The sequence below is a fragment of the Mobula hypostoma genome, chromosome X1, assembly GCF_963921235.1.
Source record: "Mobula hypostoma chromosome X1, sMobHyp1.1, whole genome shotgun sequence".
Taxonomy (NCBI): domain Eukaryota; kingdom Metazoa; phylum Chordata; class Chondrichthyes; order Myliobatiformes; family Myliobatidae; genus Mobula; species Mobula hypostoma.
This window is the reverse complement of record NC_086128.1, coordinates 66,882,308-66,907,689: the sequence shown is the minus strand read 5'-3', so window position 1 is coordinate 66,907,689 and position 25,382 is coordinate 66,882,308. Positions and strand designations below refer to the sequence as shown.

The 25,382-nt window shown below is 52.1% G+C and overlaps 1 protein-coding gene across 1 annotated transcript in view; it reads right to left on the bottom strand.

Annotated features, from left to right (window-relative positions):
• The window catches only part of LOC134340643 (trafficking kinesin-binding protein 1-like), a 159,130-nt gene extending 138,218 nt beyond the window's left edge, over positions 1 to 20,912 (bottom strand). The window contains exons 1-2 of the mRNA XM_063038092.1: positions 20,655 to 20,912; positions 7,001 to 7,195 (exon numbers count right to left, since the gene is read on the bottom strand). The gene's annotated coding sequence lies outside the window, so the exon portion shown is untranslated. The remainder of the gene's footprint in view (positions 1 to 7,000; positions 7,196 to 20,654) is intronic.
• Between the last annotated feature and the right edge of the window lie 4,470 nt (positions 20,913 to 25,382).

The following is a 25,382-nucleotide window of genomic DNA, read 5'->3' as shown; positions in this document are numbered from 1 at the left end:
ATAGTGGGGGAGTCTTGGACCAGAGGACACAGATAGGGTGGACATGGAGAAGATGTTTATTACATTGGGGCAGTCTAGGACCAAAAAACACAGGTATAGTGGATGTGGACAGGATGTTTACTATAGTGGCGCGAGTCTAGGACCAGAGGACACAGATAGAGTGGATGTGGAGAGCATGTTTCCTATAGTGGAGGGAGACTAGGACCAGAGGACACAGATAGAGTGGATGTGGAGAGGATGTGTCCTGCAGTGGGGGAGTCTAGAACCAGAGGACACAGATAGAGTGGATGTGGAGAGGATGTTTCCTATAGTGGGGGAGTCTAGGACCAGATGATACAGATACTGTTGATGTGGAGAGGATGTTTCCTGCAATGGGGGAGTCTATGACCAGAGGACACAGATAGAGTGGACATGGAGAGGATGTTTCTTGCTGTGGTGGAGTCTAGGACCAAATAACACAGATTGAGTGGATGTGGAGAGGATGTTTCCTGTACTGGGGCGTCTAGGGCCAGAAAATATAGATAGTGTGGACATGGAGAGGATGATTCCTACAGTGGGGGAGTCTAGAACGAGATAACACAGATAGGGTGGATGTGGAGAGGATGTTTCCTGTAGTGGGGGAGTCTAGGACCAGAGGGCACAGATAGAGTGGATATGGAGAGGATGTTTCCTATCGTGGGGGAATCTAGGACCAGAGGACACAGATAGAGTGGATGTGGAGAGGATGTTTCCTGTAGTCGGGGAGTCGAGGACCAGAGGACACAGATAGAGTGGATGTGGAGAGGATGTTTCCCATAGTGGGGGAGTCTAAGACCAGAGGACACAGACAGAATGGATGTGCAGAGGATGTTTCCAATAGTGGGCGAGTCTAAGACCAGAGGACACAGATAGAGTGGACGTGGAGAGGATGTTTCCTATAGTGGGGGAGTCTAGGACCAGAGGACACAGATAGAGTGGATGTGGAGAGGGTGTTTTCTATAGTTTAGGGAGTCTGGGACCAGAGGACACAGATAAACTGGATGTGGAGAGGATGTTTCCTATAGTGGGGTAGTCTAGGACCAGAGGACACAGATAGAGTGGATCTGGAGAGGATGTTTCCTATAGTGTGGGAGTCTAGGACCAGAGGAGATAGAGTGGATGTGCAGAGGATGTTTCCTATAGTGGGGGGAGTCTAGGACCAGAGGACACAGATAGAGTGGATGTGGAGAGGATGTTTCCTATAGTGGGGGGAGTCTAGGACCAGAGGACACAGATAGAGTGGATGTGGAGAGGATGTTTCCTACAGCGGGGGAGACGAGGACCAGAAGACACAGATAGAGTGGATGTGGAAAAGATGTTTCCTATTGTGGGGGAGTCTAGGGCCAGAGGAGACAGATTGAGTGGACATGGAGAGGACGTTTCCTATAGTGGGGGAGTCTTGGACCAGATGACACAGATAGAGCGGATGTGGAGAGGATGTTTCCTGTAGTTGGGGAGTCTACGATCAGAGGACACAGACAGAATGGATGTGGAGAGTATGTTTCCTACAGTGGGGGAGTCTAGGACCAGGGGACACAGATAGAGTAGATGTGAAGACGATGTTTCCTACAGTGGGGGAGTCTAGGACCAGAGGACACAGATAGAGTGGATGTGCAGAAGATGTTTCCTATAGTGGAGTCAGACTAGGACCAGAAGGCACAGGGAGACTGGATGCGGAGAGGATGTTTCCTTTCGTCGGGGAGTCTCGGGCCAGAGGACACAGATAGAGTGGATGTGGAGAGGGTGTTTCTTACAGTGGGGAGTCTAGGACCAGATAACACAGATAGAGTGGATGTGGAGAGGATGTTTCATGCAGTGGGGGAGTCTACGACCAAAGGACACAGATAGAGTGGATGTGGAGAGGATGTTTCCTACAGTGGGGGAGTCTAGGACCAGAGGACACAGATTGAGTGAACATGGAGAGGACGTTTCCTACAGTGGGGGAGTATTGGACCAGATAACACAGATAGAGTGGATGTGGAGAGGATGTTTCCTGTAGTGGGGGAGCCTACGACCAGAGGACAGAGATAGAGTTGATGTGCATAAGATGTTTCCTATAATGGGGGAGCCTAGTTCCAGACGGCACAGATAGAGTGGATGTGGAGAGGATGTTTCCTAGAGTGGGGGAGTCTAGGACCAGAGGACACAGATAGACTGGATGTGCAGAAGATGTTTCTTATAGTGGGGGAGTCTTGGACCAGAGGACACAGATAGGGTGGACATGGAGAAGATGTTTATTACATTGGGGCAGTCTAGGACCAAAAAACACAGGTATAGTGGATGTGGACAGGATGTTTACTATAGTGGCGCGAGTCTAGGACCAGAGGACACAGATAGAGTGGATGTGGAGAGCATGTTTCCTATAGTGGAGGGAGACTAGGACCAGAGGACACAGATAGAGTGGATGTGGAGAGGATGTGTCCTGCAGTGGGGGAGTCTAGAACCAGAGGACACAGATAGAGTGGATGTGGAGAGGATGTTTCCTATAGTGGGGGAGTCTAGGACCAGATGATACAGATACTGTTGATGTGGAGAGGATGTTTCCTGCAATGGGGGAGTCTACGACCAGAGGACACAGATAGAGTGGACATGGAGAGGATGTTTCTTGCTGTGGTGGAGTCTAGGACCAAATAACACAGATTGAGTGGATGTGGAGAGGATGTTTCCTGTACTGGGGCGTCTAGGGCCAGAAAATATAGATAGTGTGGACATGGAGAGGATGATTCCTGCAGTGGGGGAGTCTAGAACGAGATAACACAGATAGGGTGGATGTGGAGAGGATGTTTCCTGTAGTGGGGGAGTCTAGGACCAGAGGGCACAGATAGAGTGGATGTGGAGAGGATGTTTCCTATAGTGGGGGAGTCTAGGACCAGAGGACACAGATAGAGTGGATGTGGAGAGGATGTTTCCTATAGTGGGGGAAGTCTAGGACCAGAGGATACAGATAGAGTGGATGTGGAGAGGATGTTTCCTATAGTGGGAGAGTCTAGGACCAGAGGATTCAGATAGAGTGGATGTGGAGAGGATGTTTCCCATAGTGGGGGGAGTGGAGGACCAGCGGACACAGATAGAGGGCATGAGGAGTGGGTGTTTCCTATAGTGGGCGAGTCTAGAACCAGAGGACACAGATAGAGTGGACGTGGAGAGGATGTTTCCTATAGTGGGGGAGTCTAATACCAGATAACACAGATAGTGGACGTGGAGAGGATGTTTCCTGTAGTGGGGGAGTCTAAGACCAGAGGACACAGATTGAGTGCACATGGAGAGGATGTTTCCTATAGAGTTGGGGATGAGTCTAAGACCAGAGGACACAGATAGAGTGGATGTGGAGATGGATGTTTCCTATAGAGGGGGAGTCAAAGACCAGAGGACACAGATAGAGTGGACGTGGAGAGGATGTTTCCTATAGTGGGGGAGACTAGGACCAGAAGACACAGATAGAGTGGATATGGAGAGGATGTTTCCTAGAGTGGGGGAGTCTAGGACCAGAGGACACAGATAGAGTGGATGTGGAGAGGGTGTTTTCTATAGTTGGGGGAGTCTATGACCAGAGGACACAGATAGAGTGGATGTGGAGAGGGTGTTTTCTATAGTTGGGGGAGTCTGGGACCAGAGGACACAGATTGAGTGAACATGGAGAGGACGTTTCCTACAGTGGGGGAGTATTGGACCAGATAACACAGATAGAGTGGATGTGGAGAGGATGTTTCCTGTAGTGGGGGAGCCTACGACCAGAGGACAGAGATAGAGTTGATGTGCATAAGATGTTTCCTATAATGGGGGAGCCTAGTTCCAGAGGGCACAGATAGAGTGGATGTGGAGAGGATGTTTCCTAGAGTGGGGGAGTCTAGGACCAGAGGACACAGATAGACTGGATGTGCAGAAGATGTTTCTTATAGTGGGGGAGTCTTGGACCAGAGGACACAGATAGGGTGGACATGGAGAAGATGTTTATTACATTGGGGCAGTCTAGGACCAAAAAACACAGGTATAGTGGATGTGGACAGGATGTTTACTATAGTGGCGCGAGTCTAGGACCAGAGGACACAGATAGAGTGGATGTGGAGAGCATGTTTCCTATAGTGGAGGGAGACTAGGACCAGAGGACACAGATAGAGTGGATGTGGGGAGGATGTGTCCTGCAGTGGGGGAGTCTAGAACCAGAGGACACAGATAGAGTGGATGTGGAGAGGATGTTTCCTATATTGGGGCAGTCTAAGACCAGAGGACACAGATAGAGTGGATGTGGAGATGATGTTTCCAACAGTAGGGGAGTCTGGGACCAGAGGACACAGATAGCGTGCCTGTGGAAAAGATGTTTCCTATAGTCGGGGAGTCTAAGACCAGAGGACACAGATAGAGTGGACGTGGAGAGGGTGTTTTCTATAGTTGGGGGAGTCTGGGACCAGAGGACACAGTTTGGGTGGATGCGGAGAGGATGTTTCCTATAGTAGAGGAGTCTAGGACCAGAGGACACAGATAGAGTAGATGTGGAGGTGATGTTTCCCGTAGTTTGACCCGAGTCACCCCAACCACAAACTGATCCAGCTGCTACCATCCGGGAAACGGTACCGCAGCATAAAAGCCAGGACCAACAGGCTCCGGGACAACTTCTTCCACCAGGCCAACAGACTGATTAATTCACGCTGACCCTACTGTATTTCTATGTTATACTCTCTGTTCTGTGGTGCATACTATTTATTATAAATTACTATAAATTGCACATTTCACATTTAGATGGAGACGTAACATAAAGATCTTTACTTCTCATGTACGTGAAGGATGTAAGAAATAAAGTCAATTCAATTCAACTGTTAACAGTTCGTTCTGCGACCTGTTTCTGTGCAAGGACCCCCCCCCCCGCCACACACACACACACACACACACACACACACACACACACAGCACCCGTCCCCCGGCAAACTCAAGTGCAGGAATTCCTAGAGACTTGTGTTTGGCAACTCAATCAAGGTGAACCAGACTTACTGCACCATTTAACCGTCAAAAGTAGCAGGAACCCAGGCGAACTGTACAGAATGCTGAAGAAATGAAATCACTCATGATACACAGAAGAACTCGGTGTATCTGTTCTTCTGATACACCCCCCCCCTCAAAAAATAAACACACCCCAGAGCACTTTAGAATTGAGGTAACAACCCCCAAAGCCGACTATCACAATGCAGGACCTTGAAAGTCCCAGGCTAATTCGGTTATCTCAAACTGAGCACGAGTGACAAACGCAAGGGGAGTTTAACAATCCCCACAAACTGAAATGAAAGCCCTGCAGCAGAAGGTGAAAAACCCAGACAATCAGATGTGCAACAGTTTCTTCCCCCAAGCCATCAGACTCCTCAATACTCAGAGTCTGGACTGACATCTACATCGTTTAATATTGTAATTTATCCTCTACTGTGCCTGTTGTCTTGTTTATTATTTATTGTACTGCCCTGCACTGTTCTGTGCATTTTATGTAGTCCTGTGTAGGTCCGTAGTCTAGTGTAGTTTTGTGTTGTTTCATGTGGCACCAGGGATCTGGAGGAACGTTGTTTCATTTTTGCTGTGTGCTGTACCAGTGGTTTATGGTCGAAATGAGAATATTAATTTTTTTTTCTTTTCTAATTTGAGGATTTTTTAAGATTTTTTTTATAAGACCATAAGACAAAGGAGCAGAAGTCGGCCATTTGGCCCATCGAGTCTGCTCCGCCACTTCATCATGAGCTGATCCATTCTCCCATTTAGTCCCACTCCCCCGCCTTCTCACCATAACCCTTGATGCCCTGGCTACTCAGATACCTATCAATCTCTGCCTTAAGTACACCCAATGACTTGGCCTCCACTGCCGCCCGTAGCAACAAATTCCATAGATTTACCACCCTCTGGCTAAAAAAATTTCTTCCACATCTCTGTTCTGAATGGGCGCCCTTCAATCCTTAAGTCATGCCCTCTCGTACTAGACTCCCCCATCATGGGAAACAACTTTGCCACATCCACTCTGTCCATGCCTTTCAACATTCGAAATGTTTCTATGAGGTCTCCCCTCATTCTTCTAAACTCCAAGGAATACAGTCCAAGAGCGGACAAACGTTCCTCACATGTTAACCCTCTCATTCCCAGAATCATTCTAGTGAATCTCCTCTGTACCCTCTCCAACGTCAGCACATCCTTTCTTAAATAAGGAGACCAAAACTGCCCACAGTACTCCAAGTGAGGTCTCACCAGCGCCTTATAGAGCCTCAACATCACATCCCTGCTCCTATACTCTATTCCTCTAGAAATGAATGCCAACATTGCCTTCGCTTTCTTCACCACCGACTCAACCTGGAGGTTAACCTTAAGGGTATCCTGTACGAGGATTCCCAAGTCCCGTTGCATCTCAGAACTTTGAATTCTCTCCCCGTTTAAATATCCCTTTTATTTATCCCTTCACCATGTTTAATTACATTTAGAGTTTGGGAAATTTAATGCATCTGTATTATTACCAATGTTATATTTGCCGCGTCAATTATTAATAATGTAATCCCAATCTCTCTTCATTAATATTGCTGCTATGCTTATAATTTTGAAAATTAATAAAAAGGTTGGAAAAGAAAGAAAGAATAAATAAAAAGTGACTTGACTTGAAAATCCAAGGAACACTACACACACACCCACACGGTGACACCGAGAAAAGACAGTCCACGCACCAGCTGAGAATAAATCGTCCTCTCCACCCGGTATCCCCACAGAGCGCTGATGCAACAAAATGACCCGCCTGGACAGAAGGTTTTCACTGCGCCTCGGCGAAGAGCAGAGAGATTTGAAGACGGAAGCACGTGTATCGGGATATCGACGCCCTGCAGCGAGGCTGCGGTGTCAACGCACCTCCGTCGCCATCTGGCCCGTCCACCTCAGGAACCTCCCTCCCCATCGTCCCGCTCATTGCCGCACCTCCCCATCCCGCTCCCCCTTCCCCTTTCCACCTCCGGCTCCCCGCCCCACTCACGGAAGTATTTGAGGGTCTCCTCGATCTGCTGGTGGGTGAGGCTGACGTTGAGGTCGGAGCTCAGAAGCGGCGTGTGTAACCAGTCGTCGTGGCTGTAGCCGTAGACGGTGTCGGCCCTGAGCGTGTATCTCGGCACCCCTTCCTCCAGAAGGCTGAATATCTCCACCTCCGGCACGTTCTCACTGTAACAGACGTCTGCGGAGCAGTGGGGGGAGAGGGAGACAACCACAAGGTCAGAGGCGCGGAGTTCACGGGGGATGTGTAAGCGCGCATACACAATCCTCAGATTTGTTTTCCTGCGGGCATTCACAGTAAATACAAAGAATCAGAATCCGGTTTATTATCACTGGCATGTTACATGAAATTTGTTAACTTAGCAGCAGTTCAATGCAATACATAATATGGAAGAAAAATATATATAATAATAGATCAATTATAGTATACGTATATTGACTAGGTTAAAAATTGTGCAAAAGCAGAATATATATTAAAGAAGTGAGGTAGTGTTCACGGGTTCAATGTCCATACAGAAATCGGATGGCCGAGGGGAAGAAGCTGTTCCTGAATCGTTGAGTGTGTGTCTTTAGGCTCCTGTACCTCCTCCCTGATGGCAGAGGGGAAGAAGCTGTCCCTGAATCGTTGAGTGTGTGTCTTCAGGCTCCTGTACCTCCTCCCTGATGGCAGAGGGGAAGAAGCTGTTCCTGAATCGCTGAGTGTGTGTCTTCAGGCTCCTGTCCCTCCTCCCTGATGGCAGAGGGGAAGAAGCTGTTCCTGAATCGTTGAGTGTGTGTCTTCAGGCTCCGGTACCTCCTCCCTGATGGCAGAGGGGAAGAAGCTGTTCCTGAATCGTTGAGTGTGTGTCTTCAGACTCCTGTACCTCCTCCCTGATGGCAGAGGGGAAGGAGCTGTTCCTGAATCGTTGAGTGTGTGTCTTCAGGCTCCTGTACCTCCTCCCTGATGGCAGAGGGGAAGAAGCTGTTCCTGAATCGTTGAGTGTGTGTCTTCAGGCTCCTGTACCTCCTCCCTGATGGTAACAGTGAGAAAAGGGCATGCCCTGGGTACTGGAGGTCCCTAATAATGGACGCTGCCTTTCTGAGACACCGCTCCCTGAAGATGTCCTGGGTACTTTGTAGACTAGTACCCAAGATGGAGCCGACTAGATTTACAACCTTCTGCAGCTTCTTTCGGTCCTGATAGAATCATTGAAAGACTGCTCCCAACAGGACGGACAGACGACCAGCGTGCAAAAGACTACAAATTATGCAAAATGCAGAAGGAAAGAATAACTAACAGAACGGTAATAATAAATAAACAATAAAGTTCGAGAACGTGAGACGAAGAGTCCTTGAAAGTGAGAGCTTTGGTTGTGATGTTGCCTGCCTCTCCTGTGTGTGACACTTCAAGGGTTGGTGATGCACAGACGGCCATCAGAAGAAAACGTTCCCCACCCCGGTCCGTAACCCCCTGGTTCAGCAGATCCCTCACTCTACCGTTACCCGGGGAGGGGGGGAGCGACCGGCCGAGAGGGAACTCCGGGAGCAGTGACGCGGACAACGAGGGGCCTTCCTGGGGGAGACTGCCCTCTGATCCAGAGCTCCCCCGCCGGGAGACCGCGGTCGTTGATAACGCCTTCTCCGCGCCGGCGCACGGCCCGAACCGCTTTGGTTTATTGAGGGATACAGCGCGGAGTACACCCTGCCAACCCCAGCGACCCCCGCCACAAGTTCGATTAACCCTGACCTAATCACGGGACAACGACCAGTTAACCTGTCCCCTGCCTCTTTGGATCTGTAAGGAGTCTTTACAGTCTCCCTGTTGAATACTTAATATTTCGGTAATATCTTGCATGCATATTATTTGAGTAAGCTTTTTTTCCCCCGTTTAAGTTATTCATTACTGGTATATGTTATGTCTCCCCTCTCACTGTGAAATGGAGACATCTCTTTCTCCCTCATTAGGGAGAGAGAGAGCCTGTGGTATGTCGAATTACCGGGTGAAGGAGTAGTCTTTGGAGTACTGCAAGTCTGTGTTTTTATTGATGCTTCGCTGCACGCTCGAGTGCTCGGTGGGGGTAGCCGATGCCTTTTTTGCCGGCGGGTAGGGGCACCGATGCTTTTTTTGTTGGTGGGGGACGGGGAGCTGGGGGTGTTTATGTGTGGGAGGGGGAGCTGGGGGTGGTCTTTGGGGATCTAACATTTAACTATAATTCATTCTTCGGGGCATTCCTCTGTCTTCGTGGACGTTTGCGAATAAGAATTTCAGGATGTATACTGTATACATTCCTCGACGTTAAACGTACCTGTTGATAGGTTAAAAAAAAGCTCGATTTCCACGCGTCCTCACCCCACCACGTGACACGTGCGTGCTTCACTTAAGGTAAACACGAGGCGAGACCAGCGCTCCCTGATTCCTGCGCCTTCCGCTGAATTAGTTCAACGTTTTGAACCTCGAAGGCATAACGCTCCCCTTGTGTGCGCGCCTGGGTTTCCTCCCGGTGCTCCGGTTTCCTCCCACAGTCCAAAGGCAGACTGGTCAGTAGGCTAATTGGTCGTTGTAAATTGTCCCGCGATTAGGCTGGGGTTAAATCGGGGACTGCTGGGTGTCGCGGCTCGAAGGGCCTATTCCGCGCTGTAGCTCAATAAATAAATAAATGTAAGGGGTTTCTTCCTTTATGTAACTGTGTAGGCAAATCAAAATGGCTTCTTTGTTATGTTAACTGCTGAGGAAGTTCTCTCGCCGGCAGCTTGTCTGGGTTGTAGAGCGAGTTGTATTCAGTTGCTAACCAATTGGGGTAGATGTTATTCTTTCGTGTGCGTCTGGAAGCTATTGTGATGCGCGGGTTTTTGGGGGCAGAAGGCGGCGATGGGGACAGAGAGAGGAGATGCGATGCTGTGAGCTGGCCGACGGGACGGACCCCGAGCGGGAGTCCGAGGCCCGGGGTCTTCGGCGAGGAGAGGAGACGAGGACAGACTCGTGTGGAGCGTCTGGTCGACCACCGTGGTTGGTCCCAGGCGGCGGGTCGAGGGGGTCGGGGGGGGGGATCGAATGGTGGGAAGAAGACTCCGTTATTTGAGTTCCAACTGTTGTGCACAAAGTGGTTGAACTTTGATAAGTTTGGCGCCTTTTACTTTCCTTTTGTATGTTATCTCTATTAAGTACATAGTTCCAGTGAGATCGATAAAGTGTAATCATTTAATCGCTTATGGGGTATTGTCTGTTATTTGGAGGGGTGAGGTATATCACACAGCATCCACACAAACTTGATTACCCAGTTTTGCTGCTTCCCCCTAGACCGAAGCGAGTTGAGCGAGCCTGTGGCTTACCGGGGGAGGGGGGGCTATGTAAATAAGATAATTAAATAACATAGAATAGTACAGCACAGTACAGGCCCTTCGGCCCACATTGTTGTGCCAACCCTCAAACCCTGCCTCCCATATAACCCCCCACCTTAAATTCCTCCGTATACCTGTCTATTAAACTTCACTAGTGTATCTGCCTCCACCACTGACTCAGGCAGTGCATTCCACACACCAACCACTCTCTGAGTAAAAAACCTTCCCCTAATATCCCCCTTGAACTTCCCACCCCTTACCTTAAAGCCATGTCCTCTTGTATTGAGCAGTGGTGCCCTGGGGAAGAGCTGCTGGCAAACCACTCTATCTATTCCTCTTATTATCTTGTACACCTCTATCATGTCTCCTCTCATCCTCCTTCTCTCCAAAGAGTAAAGCCCTAGCTCCCTTAATCTCTGATCATAATGCATACTCTCTAAACCAGGCAGCATCCTGGTAAATCTCCTCTGTACCCTTTCCAATGCTTCCACATCCTTCCTATAGTGAGGCGACCAGAACTGGACACAGTGCTCGAAGTGTGGCCTATCCAGAGTTTTATAGAGCTGCATCATTACATCGCGACTCTTAAACTCTATCCCTCGACTTATGAGAGCTAACACCCCATAAGCTTTCTTATCTACCCTATCCACCCGTGAGGCAACTTTCAGGGATCTGTGGACATGTACCCCCAGATCCCTCTGCTCCTCCACACTACCAAGTATCCTGCCATTTAGTTTGTACTCTGCCTTGGAGTTTGTCCTTCCAAAGTGTACCACCTCACACTTCTCCGGGTTGAACTCCATGGGGCGGATGTACAGAGACTCTTCACAGGAGTGCCAAGTTCCCGGGTGCCAACATCTCTGAAGGTCTCTCCTGGGGGGCGGGGGGGGTGGGTGGCCAACATACCGATGCAGGCTACAAAGAAGGCTGGCCGGCGACTACGTTTCTTTAGGAGTCGAAGGGGATTCGGCGGGTCGCCAAGAGCTCCCGGAGGTTTCCACCGGCTGTACGGTGGAGGGTTGGCTGCAGAGAAGGCACAGGATCGGACGCTCAGCCGGCGCCGGCCTCCCTCACGCCGAGGATATCCTCGGGAAGGCGGCATCCATCTTTGGGGACCCTCGCCACTCAGGACTCGCCCTCTCCCCGTCACTAACATCGTGGCGGGGGGTACAGGCGCCCAAAAACCCACACACTTAACGATTCGGGGACAGCTTCTCGCCCTCCGCCGTCAGAGTTCTGAATGGACATTGAACCCGTGAACTAATTTTGCTCCCTGTTGGCCATGACTATTTTGCAACTTATTGAAGGGCTTGAGGTAATTTCTTGTAGGCTTCCAGAGGTCCTCATTGCTGGGTGAAGGTAATCTCCCACTCCCCATTAAACGCTCCCAACGGCGTGCGTCTCAAATACCCTCTGACAACCAAGTCCGGCTCCCGGCCTTCATGTGTGTTTTAGCTACTAAGCCCGGCAGAACCGTGTCTACCGACAGGAGAAGGGAACCCGGCGCCTTAAAACCAGTCGCTCCGGCAGATGGGGCTCGTCAGCCGCGGTTGGCAGCTCATCTGGGAGAAGTTAAACTCTGATCTCAAACCTCCCACTGCCTTGCGGCTGGAACCACTCACGGGGAAGGCTTCGGGAGTAAACCCCAAGGGAAAATTCCTAGCGTCCCTAAGGTAGTTGAGTTCAACTCTGGTACCAAACTGTACCGGTCTCTGCCGTTCCTTTGGGTCCATCAGCTGCGTGGGGAGAGGGAGCCCGCTACACGGGGCAACAGCCCACTCCCCATGTCCCACCTTGCGTATCCCGTGGGCAGCCGGGGCGCAACATCCGCGGTCGACCTCCGACCGGCGGAGGAACTCGGACAATCGGCCCACCGCGAAGGCCGTACCGCACAGCGGGCCGCAAAATGCGGCCCATTTCACATCATATCAAAGGGCGATTCTGGATTCGGGGAGCGGCAAGGTATGGGGCGCTCGGCAGAACGCTGCCATGCGCCAACGACCCGGGTTCAATTCCCACCACTGCCTGGAAGGAGTCTGTACGTTCTCCACCGTGGCCGCGGGGGTTTCCTCCGGGTGCTCCGGGTTCCTCCCACAGTCCAAAGACGTACCGGTTAGTAAGTTAATTGGTCACATGGGTGTAATTTGATGGTACTATTAGTAATAAGCATTATTGGTACTAATTATTATTAGTAAATTATTATTCGTAATAATTATTATTAATAAGTTTTTAAAACTATTATTAGTAAGACCTATTATTAATAGTCTTTTTTGCCTTTTGCACACTGGGGTTCTTTGTCAGTCTGAGGCTGGTTTTTAATTAATTCTATTGCATGTCTTTGTCTTACTATGTATGCCTGCAAGAAAATGAATCTCAGGGTCGTGCGTGGTGACGGGTATCTACTTTGACCTTGGAGCTCGTACCGTTCGCCCCCGTGACTGCGTGGGTTTCCACCAGGTGCTCCAGTGTACCAGCTAGTAGGGTAAGGGCTCTCACGGGTATAATTGGGCGGTAACCATCGTTTTAGTGTTTGTATAGTTTGCCTTCCCTGGTTGGTTGTCAGTTTTGTGTCTAATTTTTCATTGGTGATATTCTATTTCTTTGTTCTACCGCCTACGCCTGTAAGAAAATGAATCTCAGGGTGTTATACGGTGATATTTCTGTACTTTGTTGATAAATTTACATTTAACTCTGAACTTCGAGCTGATACGCTCCAGCTGTGACTGCAAGGGATTCTGCAAAGACGTGCCGGTTAGTTGGGTAATGGGTCTCGTTGGGTGGCAAGGACTCAGTGTGTCTGGGAATTAAAGATCGATTCTGTGGGTAGAGTGCAGAGGAGATTTACAAGGACATTGCCTGGATTTGGGGGGGCATGCCTTATCAGAACAGGTTGAGTGAACTCGGCCTTTTCTCCTTGGAGCGACGGAGGATGAGAGGTGACCTGATAGAGGTGTACAAGATGATGAGAGGCGTTGATCGTGTGGATAGTCAGAGGCTTTTTCCCCCAGGGCTGAAATGGCTAGCACGAGAGGGCACAGTTTTAAGGTGCTTGGAAGCAGGTACAGAGAGGATGTCAAGTTTTTCACACAGAGGGTGGTGAGTGTGTGGAATGGGCTGCCAGCGACAGTGGTGGGGGCGGATACGATAGGGTCTTTTAAGAGCCTCTTAGATAGGTACAGGGGGCTTAGAGAAATAAGGGCTATGCGGTAGGGAAATTTTAGGCAGTTTCCAGAGTAGGTTACATGGTCGGCACATCGTTGTGGGCCGAAGGGCCTGTAATGTGCTATAGATTTCTATGTTCATACCTCATGGACATGTGACAATCGACTAAATCTGTCTGCAGCAGGGGGGATCTCAGGAACACCGTGAACAATAAAACCAAGCAGAATTCTGGAATTCAGGGGTGAAGGGTGGAGACAGGTAAAATTCTCCTGGGGGAGATATAAAATGCATCAACACGGAACGCTGACACAGGAAAGTAGCATCCATCATCAGGGACCCCCACCACCCAGGTCATTTCTCTCTTCTCACTGCTGCCATCAGGAGGGAGGTACAGGAGCCTCAGGACTCACACCACCAGGTTCAGGAACAGTTATTACCCCTCAACCATCAGGAAGGAGGTACAGGAGCCTCAGGACTCACACCACCAGGTTCAGGAACAGTTATTACCGCTCAAACATCAGGAAGGAGGTACAGGAGCCTCAGGACTCACACCACCAGGTTCAGGAACAGTTATTACCCCTCAACCATCAGGAAGGAGGTACAGGAGCCTCAGGACTCACACCACCAGGTTCAGGAACAGTTATTACCCCTCAACCATCAGGAAGGAGGTACAGGAGCCTCAGGACCCACACCACCAGGTTCAGGAACAGTTATTACCCCTCAACCATCAGGAAGGAGGTACAGGAGTCTCAGGACTCACACCACCAGGTTCAGGAACAGTTATTACCCCCTCAACCATCAGGAAGGAGGTACAGGAGCCTCAGAACCCACACCACCAGGTTCAGGAACAGTTATTACCCCTCAAGCATCAGGAAGGAGGTACAGGAGCCTCAGGACCCACACCACCAGGTTCAGGAACAGTTATTACCCCTCAAGCATCAGGAAGGAGGTACAGGAGCCTCAGGACCCACACCACCAGGTTCAGGAACAGTTATTACCCCTCAACCATCAGGAAGGAGGTACAGGAGCCTCAGGACCCACACCACCAGGTTCAGGAACAGTCAGATGATAATAATAATAATAAATTAATAATACTGAGATTGTGAGTTGTAAAGAGTCGTTGAAAGTCTGTAGGTTGTGAAATCAGTTCAGAACTGAGGTGAGTGAGGAACCTGCTTCCCCGCCTCCTGCTCTTTCTCCCATGGTCCACTCTCCTCTCCTGTCAGATTGCTTCCTCTCCAGCCCTTTACCTTTACCCACCCACCAGGCTTCACCCATCACCTCCTGGCATCTTCCCCCTTCCTTCCCAGCCCCAAAAGACAGTCTTGGCCCACAGTGTCGACCGCCGGTCGGTGCTGCCTGACCTGCTGAGTTCCTCTGGCATGCTGCACATTGCAAAGGGAGAAATCTTAAAGGGGGACGGCGGTTAGAAGGAAGCTTCTTCACTCCAAGGGTGTAGAAAGTGTAGAACGACCCCACGTGGTGGATGTGGGTTCGATTTCAACGTTTCGAGAGAAATTTAGTGGATGGGAGAGGTACAGAGACCATGTCAGTGGGACTAGACAGGATAATGTTGAAATTGTATAGGGCATTGGTCAGGCCAAATTTGGAGTATTGTGTACAGTTCTGGTCACCGAATTATAGGAAAGATGTTAATAAAATTGAGAGAGTACAGAGGAGATTTCCTAAAATGTTACCTGGGTTTCATTTCCTAAGTTACAGTGAAAGGTCGAACAAGTTAGGTCTTTATTCTTTGGAGCGCAGAAGGTTGAGGGGGGACTTGATAGAAGTGTTTAAAATTCTGAGGGGATAGATAGAGTTGACGTGGATAGGCTTCTTCCATTGAGAGTGGGGGTGTTTGAAACAAGAGGACATGAGTTGAGACTTAAAGGGCAAAAGTTTAGGGGTAACATGAGGAGGAACTTCTTTACTCAGAGAGTGGTAGCTGTGTGGAACGAGCTTCCAGCAGAAGTGGTTGAGGTAGGTTTGATGTTGTCGTTTAAAGTTAAATTGGATAGATATATGGACAGGAAAGGAATGGAAGGGTGTGGGCCGAGTACAGGTTGGTGGGACTAGGTGAGAGTAAGAGTTCGGCACGGACTAGAAGGGCCGAGGTGGCCTGTTTCCGTGCTGTAATTGTTATATGGTTATATGATAATAGTGCGGACTAGACGGGCTGAAGGGCCTGATTCTGTGAGTCGACAACCCGAGACCCGCCAGCGCCCCGGCCGCTTGCAAACCCTGACATGGAGCGCCTGCGCCCTCCTCAGGCAGACAGCCAGTACTGCAGCAGCGGGGAAGTCCGCCCGCCTCGAATTGGTCTCACTGTGCAAATCAAACCCATCAAAGCCGACAGGAAACGGGAGGGAGGGAAAGGGGGGGTGGTGGGAGGAGGGTGCTGCTGGGGTGACGGGACAAGGGCTCTCTTGCCTCCGCCATCGAAGTTGTGCCCGCCTTTCGACTTGCTTCCCGCCAGGGTACCCGGGCTCCCCCCGGGTGCTCCGATCTCCTCCGACAGTCCAAGAGACTTCCCAGTTCGTTGGCCATTGGAAAGTAGGCTGGGGTTAAATCGGAGGGTGGCGGGGCAGTGTGGCCTGTTGGTCCCAAAGGGTCATCTCCACAGAACCTCAAATAGGCATGGATTAATTAATTAAATGCCCCTCACGTATCTGCCTCCACTACCAACCCCTGGCAAGGGCGCTACATACACCCACCACACTCTGTCAAATCCCTACTTCTGACATCCCCCCGATACTTTCCTCCAATCACCTTAAAATTATGCCCCCTCATATTAGCCATTCTCACCCGGGGGAAAATAGCCTCTAGCCGTCCACTCGAACTTGTAACCCCTAATCGAGTCACCTCTCATCCTCCTTTGCTCAGGGGAGAAAAGACCCAGCTCGTTCAACCTCTCCTCATAAAACATGCTCTCTAATCCAGGTAGTAACCTGGGAAACCACAAAAAAATGCTAGTGAACCCAGTAGGCCGGGCAGCATCTCTAGGAAGAGGTACAGTCGACGTTTCGGGCCGAGACCCTTCGTCAGGACTAACTGAAGGAAGAGCTAGTAAGAGATTTGAAAGTGGGAGGGGGAGGGGCAGATCCTAAATGATAGGAGAAGACAGGAGGGGGAGGGATGGAGCCAAGAGCTGGACAGTTGATTGGCAAAAGGGATATGAGAGGGTCATGGGACAGGAGGCCCAGGGGGAAGGAAAAGTGGGGGGGGGAAGCCCAGGGGATGGGTAAGGGGTATAGTGAGAGGGACAGAGGGTGAAAAAGGAGAGAGAGAGAAAGAATGTGTGTATATAAATAAATAACAGATGGGGTATGCGGGGGAGGTGGGGCATTAGCAGAAGTTAGAGAAGTCGATGTTCATGCCATCAGGTTGGAGGTTACCCAGACGGAATATAAGGTGTTGTTCCCCCAATCTGAGTGTGGCTTCATCTTGACAGTAGAGGAGGCCGTGGATAGACATATCAGAATGGGAATGGGATGTGGAATTAAAATGTGTGGCCACTTGGAGATCCTGCTTTCTCTGGCGGACAGAGCGTAGATGTTCAGCAAAGCGGTCTCCCAGTCTGCGACGGGTCTCGCCAATATATAGAAGGCCACATCGAGAGCACCGGACGCAGTATATCACCCCAGCCGACTCACAGGTGAAGTGTTGCCTCACCTGGAAGGACTGTTTGGGGCCCTGAATGGTGGTAAGGGAGGAAGTGTAAGGGCATGTGTAGCACTTGTTCCGCTTACATCGATAAGTGCCAGGAGGGAGATCAGTGGGGAGGTATGGGAGGGGACGAATGGACAAGGGAGAAGCGTAGGAAGTGATCCCCGTGGGGGGAGGGAAAGATGTGAATTTTCCTCTGCACCCTCTCTAATCCTGGTAAATCTCCTCTGCACCCTCTCTAATCCAGGTAGCATGTAGTAAATCTCTGCACCCTCTCTAATCCAGGCAGTATCCCGGTAAATCTCCTCTGCACCCTCTCTAATCCAGGCAGCATCCCAGTGAATCTCTTCTGCACCCTCTCTAATCCAGGCAGCATCCTGGTGAATCTCCTCTGCACCCTCTCTAATCCAGGCAGCATCCTGGTGAATCTCCTCTGCACCCTCTCTAATCCGGGCAGCATCCTGGTGAATCTCCTCTGCACCCTCTCTAATCCAGGCAGCACCCTGGTAAATCTCCTCTGCACCCTCTCTAATCCGGGCAGCATCCTGATGAATTTCCTCCACACCCTCTCTAATCCAGGCAGCATCCTGGTGAATCTCCTCTACACCCTCTCTAATCCAGGCAGCATCCTGGTGAATCTCCTCTGCACCCTCTCTAATCCGGGCAGCATCCTGGTGAATCTCCTCTGCACCCTCTCTAATCCGGGCAGCATCCTGGTGAATCTCCTCTGCACCCTCTCTAATCCAGGCAGCACCCTGGTTAATCTAGCAGGTCAGGCAGCATCTCTAGGAAGAGGTACAGTCAACGTTTCAGGCCGAGACCCTTCTTCAGGACTAACTGAAAGAAGAGCTAGTAAGAGATTTGAAAGTGGGAGGGGGAGGGGGAGATCCAAAATGATAGGAGAAGACAGGAGGGGGAGGGATGGAGCCAAGAGCTGGACAGGTGATTGGCAAAAGGGATATGAGAGGATCATGGGACAGGAGGCCCAAGGAGAAAGAAAAGGGGGAGGGGGGAAAATCCCACAGGATGGGCAAGGGGTATAGTCAGAGGGACAGAAGGAGAAAAAGGAGAGAGAGAGAAAGAATGTGTGTATATAAATAAATAACAGATGGGGTACGAGGGGGAGGTGGGGAGAAAGCAGGATCTCCCAGTGGCCACACATTTTAATTCCACGTCCCATTCCCATTCTGATGTGTCTATCCACGGCCTCCTCTACTGTAAAGATGAAGCCACACCCAGTTTGGAGGAACAACACTTTATATTCCGTCTGGGTAGCCTCCAACCTGATGGCATGAACATTGACTTCTCTAACTTCTGTTAATGCCCCACCTCCCCTTCATACCCCATCCATTATTTATTTATATACACACATTTTTTTTTCTCTCTCTCCTTTTTCACCCTCTGTCCCTCTGACTATACCCTTTGCCCATCCTCTGGATTTTCCCCCCTCCCCCTTTTCCTTCTCCCTGGGCCTCCTGTCCCATGATCCTCTCATATCCCTTTTGCCAATCACCTGTCCAGCTCTTGGCTCCATCCCTCCCCCTCCTGTCTTCTCCTATCATTTCGGATCTCCCCTTCTCCTTCCCACTTTCAAATCTCTTACTAGCTCTTCTTTCAGTTAGTCCTGACAAAGGGTCTTGGCCCAAAACATCGACTGTACCTCTTCCTAGAGATGCTGCCTGGCCTTCTGCGTTCACCAGCAACTTTGATGTGTGTTGCTTGAATTTCCAGCATCTGCAGAATTCCTCGAGTCCTGGTGAATCTCCTCTGCACCCCCTCTAATCCAGGCAGCATCCTGGTGAATCTCCTCTGCACCCTCTCTAATCCAGGCAGCATCCTGGTTAATCTCCTCTGCACCCTCTCTAATCCAGGCAGCATTCTGGTGAATCTCCTCTACACCCTCTCTAATCCAGGCAGCATCCTGGTGAATCTCCTCTGCGCCCTCTCTAATCCAGGCAGCATCCTGATGAATCTCTTCTGTACCCTCTCTAATCCAGGCAGCATCCTGGTTAATCTCCTCTGCACCCTCTCTAATCCAGGCAGCATCCTGGTGAATCTCCTCTGCACCCTCTCTAATCCAGGCAGCATCCTGGTTAATCTCCTCTGCACCCTCTCTAATCCAGGCAGCATTCTGGTGAATCTCCTCTACACCCTCTCTAATCCAGGCAGCATCCTGGTGAATCTCCTCTACACCCTCTCTAATCCAGGCAGCATCCTGATGATTCTCCTCTGCGCCCTCTCTGAAGCTTCCACCTCCTTCCTGCAACGAGGCACCTGGAACTGATCACAACACTGTGAGTGTGTTCTAACCAGGGTTTTACAGAGCTGCAACATTACCCCACGGCTCTTGAACCCAGTAGAGGGTCTGAGTTATCGGGCGAGGGTTGGCCTCTCTGGACATTCAGCAGAAAATCATGAAGACTATGGATGAGGTAGACGGCTACAGTTTTTTCACCCCAAGGTTGGGAGGTCCGAAACTAGAGGGAACAGGCCAAAGAGATTCTGCAGATGCCGGAAATCCAGAGTCAAACTCTTCATCGCAATCTCAGCCTGAAATGTTGACCGTCCATCCCCCTCCATAGACGCTGCCTGACCTGCTGGGTTCCCCCAGCATTTTGTGTGTCTGTGTGTGTGTTGCTCTGGATTTCCGACATCCTGGATACAAGGTGAGGGGAGAGATATTAAATAAAAGACACCTGAGAGGGGATTTCCTCACCCAGAGGTTTGCAGGCACCCGGAATGAGCTGCCAGCGGAAGTGGTTGAGACGGGCACCATTTCCAGATTCTAGAGGCATTTGGACGGGGACTTGGAAAGTTGTGGGCCAAACGCGGGCAGCTCAGTCACTGTGCTCGGCAGTGATGGACTGGACCGAAGCTTCCATGCCATGTCGGTCTGCAACTCTGCGGTTCTTTTTACGTAGTACCTCCCGTCCTTGATAACGTGGCCACTGAGCATGTGTCCGTGGCCGCCTGCTGTCGTGGCCCGTCCACTTCAAGGTCCCACGCGCCGTGCGTTCAGAGATGCTCTTCTGCACCACCGCTGTTGGTTATTTGAGTTACCGTCACCTTCCCGTCAGCTGGAACCAGTCTGGCCATTCTCCCCCGACCTCTCCCGTTAACCAGGCGTTTTCACACACAGAACTGCCACTCGCCGGATTTTTTTTCCCCATTTTTCACCCCGTTCTCTGTAAACTGCTGCGTGTGAAAACCCCCAGGATGCCAGCAGTTTCTGAGATACCCGAACCTCCCCATCTGGCACCAACAACCATTTCTGGGGTCGAAGTCCCTCAGATCAAATTTCTTCCCCCAACCCCCCACCCACCACTGCCCCACCCCCGTGCCCATTCTGACGTTCGGTCTGAACAACAACTGAACCTCTTGACCGTGTCCGCCTGCTCTTACGCCTCGAGACATTTGCATTGACGAGCAGGCAGACCTAACCGATTAGCCACTGAATGCCCGAGTCGGCGAGACTTTCCCTCAACGACACTCACCGGTAATTGTCCCCACATCCCGGAACTCCCTGCCGAGCAGGTTTGCCTGGAGGGCGCTGTCATTGTCCGCTGGGCGCAGGCGGTCGCTGCCGATGCTGAAGCTGGGGCGGTAGCGGGAGGGAGGGACGGCGGCGCTCCGACCGGGTGCAGGGGGATCCAGCTTGTCAGGATTTCCCTGCGGCGTCGGGCTCCCATCCAGCGGGCAGCCCCCAGCTCCCCGACGATCACCGGGCACCCCCTCGCTCAGCTCCCTTCCCAGAACCTGCAAAGCAAGCGCACCGGCCCGGTCAGACACTGGACACACTGCCCAAACAGAAGGAGGCTGTTCGGCCCCTCTAGTCCGGTCGCACCACCACAGCCCACCCAGCTTAGCCCCAGCTCCTGACCCAGCAGTGGTCAGACTCCCCACATACATTACTGTTCCTCTGCCTTTACACTTACAGCCCCAATTAAACTACCAACCAGTACGGCTTTGGACTGTGGGAGGAAACCAGGGCACCCGGAGGAAACACACGCGTTCACGGGGGACGGTGGGGGGACAGGGGAACGTACAAACTCCTTTCAGGTGGCGGCGGGAATCGAACCCAGATCGCAGATGCCGTACGGCGACACGCTAACGCCTTCCGATGCCCCGGGACCGGAGAATCTTCCAGTAACTGCGCCCAGCCGAACGGCTTTTGCACTCTCCAGCTCAGTAAACGCAGGCCTTCCCCCACCCCCCCCCGCCACACACCACCCCCGACGTGGAATTTTAATCCGGTTTCGCCTGTGAACTTTTCCCACCCTGAGCTCTGCTAAATCCAGCCAAGATCACGTATGGTATTCAATGCTACATTCAATCCCCAAATGAAACGGGTGGAGAGGGGGCAGAGGAGTGGGAGATGGGGGAGGAGAGGGGGGTAGAGGGGAGGGGAGGAGAGAGGGGGAGGAGAGAGAGGGGGGGAGGAGAGATAGAGGGGGAGAGGGGGAGAGGGGGAGAGAGGGGGAGAGGGGGAGAGAGGGGGGAGAGGGGGAGAGGGGGAGAGGGGGAGAGGGGGAGAGGGGGAGAGGCGGAGAGGGGGAGAGGGGGAGAGGGGGGAGAGGGGGAGAAGGGGGAGAGGGGGGGAGAGGGGGGAGAGGGGGAGGGGGAGAGGGGGGAGAGGGGGAAGAGGGAGAGGGGAGGGGGAGAGGGGGAGGGGGAGAGGGGGAGGGGGAGAGGGAGAGGGAGGGGAGGGGAGAGGGGGAAGAGGGGGAGAGAGCGGGAGAGAGAGGGGGAGAGGAGGGAGAGAGGAGGGGGAGGGGGAGAGAGGGGAGGGGGAGAGAGGGGAGGGGGAGAGAGGGGAGAGGAAGGGAGGAGGAGAGGGGAGAGGAGAAGAGGGAGGAGAGGGGGCAGGGGGTAGAGAAGGGGCAGGGAGAGGGAGGAGAGGGGGCAGGGGGTAGAGAAGGGGCGGGGAGAGGGAGGAGAGGGGGCAGGGGGTAGAGAAGGGGCGGGGAGAGGGAGGAGAGGGGGAGTGAGAGGGGGAGAGAGAAGAGAGGGGAGAGGGGAGAGGGGAGGGGGGAGAGGGGAGGGGCAAGGGGGAGAGAGGGGGAGAGAGAGGGGAGAGAGAGGGGGAGGAGAGAGGGGAAGCCGCCAATGCCCCAGCAGGAGAGATGCTGTGATACCTCCTAAGACACGCTGGGACACATCGTCAGTGATGGAACCCCGGGGGGGGGGGGGGTCTCGGGTCTTTCAACACAGAAACCCTCGCCCGGGTGACCCAGCCAGGGCCGATCAGACCCGGGCTGTGTCCTGGCCGCACCCCGCGGTCAAGCCTCTGATTCCGCGGCCGCCTGCAGACTCGCTCAGCAGCCATGGTGATACCAGTCCCGCTGCCTCTCCTCTCTGCAGCCTCTGTAATGCCAGGGAGGGAGTAGGTTCTGCAGGGCCCCCCTCCTCTACAGTCTCGGATCCACCCCCGTCTCCTGCTTTCCTACACACTAGACCAGCTGCTCGATCCGGCCCTCCCAAGGGTGGGGTGGGGTGGGGTGGGGGGACCGTCACGACCACCTGATCCCAGGTTCCTGCCAGCGTATGAAGTTTGGGCGTTTGACTCCCTGGCGGTACAAGGTTAAGAAAGGGTTAAAGTTCTGGGACCCGGCCGCGGACGGAGCGGGGTTGGGCAGGGGGGTGATCAACCCCGTCTCGGAGCTACAGGGACACCAACAGGAGATGCCAAGACCTCGCCCCTGGGGGCCAGGGAGGATGGTGAGTGGAGAAGGGGGAGATGTGACGAGGCTCAGTCGACAAAAACGTACATGTTACACAACAGGACAGGAACTGCAGAGCCCCCCGAGAGAGAGTCCACACGGGCCGCCGAGTCCATTCAGTATTCAGGCCGGTTCAGGAACCAGCCCAGGACGGGCCCTGGGCCCCGCCATCTCTCTTCCCCCTCCCTCCCGGCCTGCCTCCTTCGCTGTTGACTGGGACAACGGCGGCAGGCCGGCAGCGCACCGCCGAGCGGGTATTTACATCCTCGGCCTTTGGAATAAATCTGAATAAATTTAAGGTGGTCCCTTTGTGTCCCGAGCAAGGGCCTTTCCCTCACCAATCATCCCCCCTCCCCCCATTCCTCATTCACTCGGATTCTCAGCATCAGCTTTCCCAAAATCATGCACCCTCACCCATCATCAATGACCCCCCCAAACAGAGATTCCTCTCTCCCCATCTGTCTCTCCATCTGTCTGTTTCTCTCTCCCTCCACCATCCCGGTCCGCTTTGCACCCAGGCACCTGCAGAGTTGTGGATGTTCCCGCCCGAAACTCGATGAAACTTTGCTGATCAGAGTAAAGTTTTCAAGTTCAGTTCAGTGCCACTCAACCATCACCACGTACACCCCCACAACGAAACAACCTTCCTCCGGGCCAAAGTGCACAACACTGCATATACAACTACCACAAGAGACCAGCATCCATCATCCGGGACCCCCACCACCCAGGTCGTGCTCTCTTCTCACTGCTCCCATCAGGAAGGAGGTACAGGAGCCTCAGGACCCACACCACCAGGTTCAGGCACAGTTATTACCCCTCAACCATCAGGAAGGAGGTACAGGAGTCTCAGGACCCACACCACCAGGTTCAGGAACAGTTATTACCCCCTCAACCATCAGGAAGGAGGTACAGGAGCCTCAGGACCCACACCACCAGGTTCAGGAACAGTTATTACCCCTTCAACCATCAGGAAGGAGGTACAGGAGCCTCAGGTCCCACACCACCAGGTTCAGGAACTGTTATCACCCCTCAACCATCAGGAAAGAGGTACAGGAGCCTCAGGACCCACACCACCAGGTTCAGGAACAGTTATTACCCCTCAACCATCAGGAAGGAGGTACAGGAGCCTCAGGACCTACACTACCAGGTTCAGGGACAGTTATTACCCTCAACCATCAGGCTCCTGAGCCAGAGGGGATAACTTTGCTCACCTCAACACTCAGCTGAATCCACAACCTACAGACTCACTCTCACGGCCTCCACAACTAATGTCCTCAATATTACTTATTTATTGTTATTATTACTGTTGTGGTTTGGCATAACGTACTAGCGACCCGGGTCCAATCCCCACTGCTGCCTGTAAACAGTCTGTAACGTTCTCCTCGTGACCGCATGGGTTTCCTCAGGGTGCTCCGGTTTCCTCCCACAGTCCAAAGGCGTACTGGTTAGGGTTAGTAAGTTGTGGGCGTGGTACTCTCTTGTTCCCACCTTCACCCTTTCCCTCCTTCCCTCTCCCTCCATCCTTCTCCCTCTACCTCCCTCTTCCCTCTTTCCCACCCTCTCACCCCCTCTCCCTCCCTCTCCCTCCATCCTTCTCTCTCCCTCTACCTCCCTCTCCCTCTATTCTTCTCTCTCTCCATCTCTCACTCTTTCCCTCTCTCCTGCTCACCCCTTTCTTGCCCTCCCCCTCTTTCTCCCCCTCTATCTCTCCCTCTCCTCCTCTTCCACTTGTATCATCACCCCTCTCTCTCCCTCCATCCTTCAATCTCCCTTCTCCTGTCCATCTCTCACCCTCTCCCTCCCTCTTACCCCCCCCCACCTCTCCCTCCATCCTCTTTCTCTCTCTCTCTCTCATTTAAGAGTCGCGATGTAATGATGCAGCTCTATAAAACTCTGGTTAGGCCACACTTGGAGTACTGTGTCCAGTTCTGGTCGCCTCACTATAGGAAGGATGTGGAAGCATTGGAAAGGGTACAGAGGAGATTTACCAGGATGCTGCCTGGTTTAGAGAGTATGGATTATGATCAGAGATTAAGAGAGCTAGGGCTTTACTCTTTGGAGAGGAGGAGGATGAGAGGAGACATGATAGAGGTATACAATATAATAAGAGGAATAGATAGAGTGGACAGCCAGCGCCTCTTCCCCAGAGCACCACTGCTCAATACAAGAGGACATGGCTTTAAGGTAAGGGGTGGGAAGTTCAAGGGGGATATTAGAGGAAGGTTTTTTACTCAGAGAGTGGTTGGTGCGTGGAATGCACTGCCTGAGTCAGTGGTGGAGGCAGATACACTAGTGAAGTTTAAGAGACTACTAGACAGGTATATGGAGGAATTTAAGGTGGGGGCTTATATGGGAAGCAGGGCTTGAGGGTCGGCACAACATTGTGGGCCGAAGGGCCTGTACTGTGCTGTACTATTCTATGTTCTATTCTTTCCTTCCCTCTCTTGCTCTCGCCTCGCTCTCTCGCTCTTTCCCCTCCACTTCCTCCCACTCTTTCTTTCC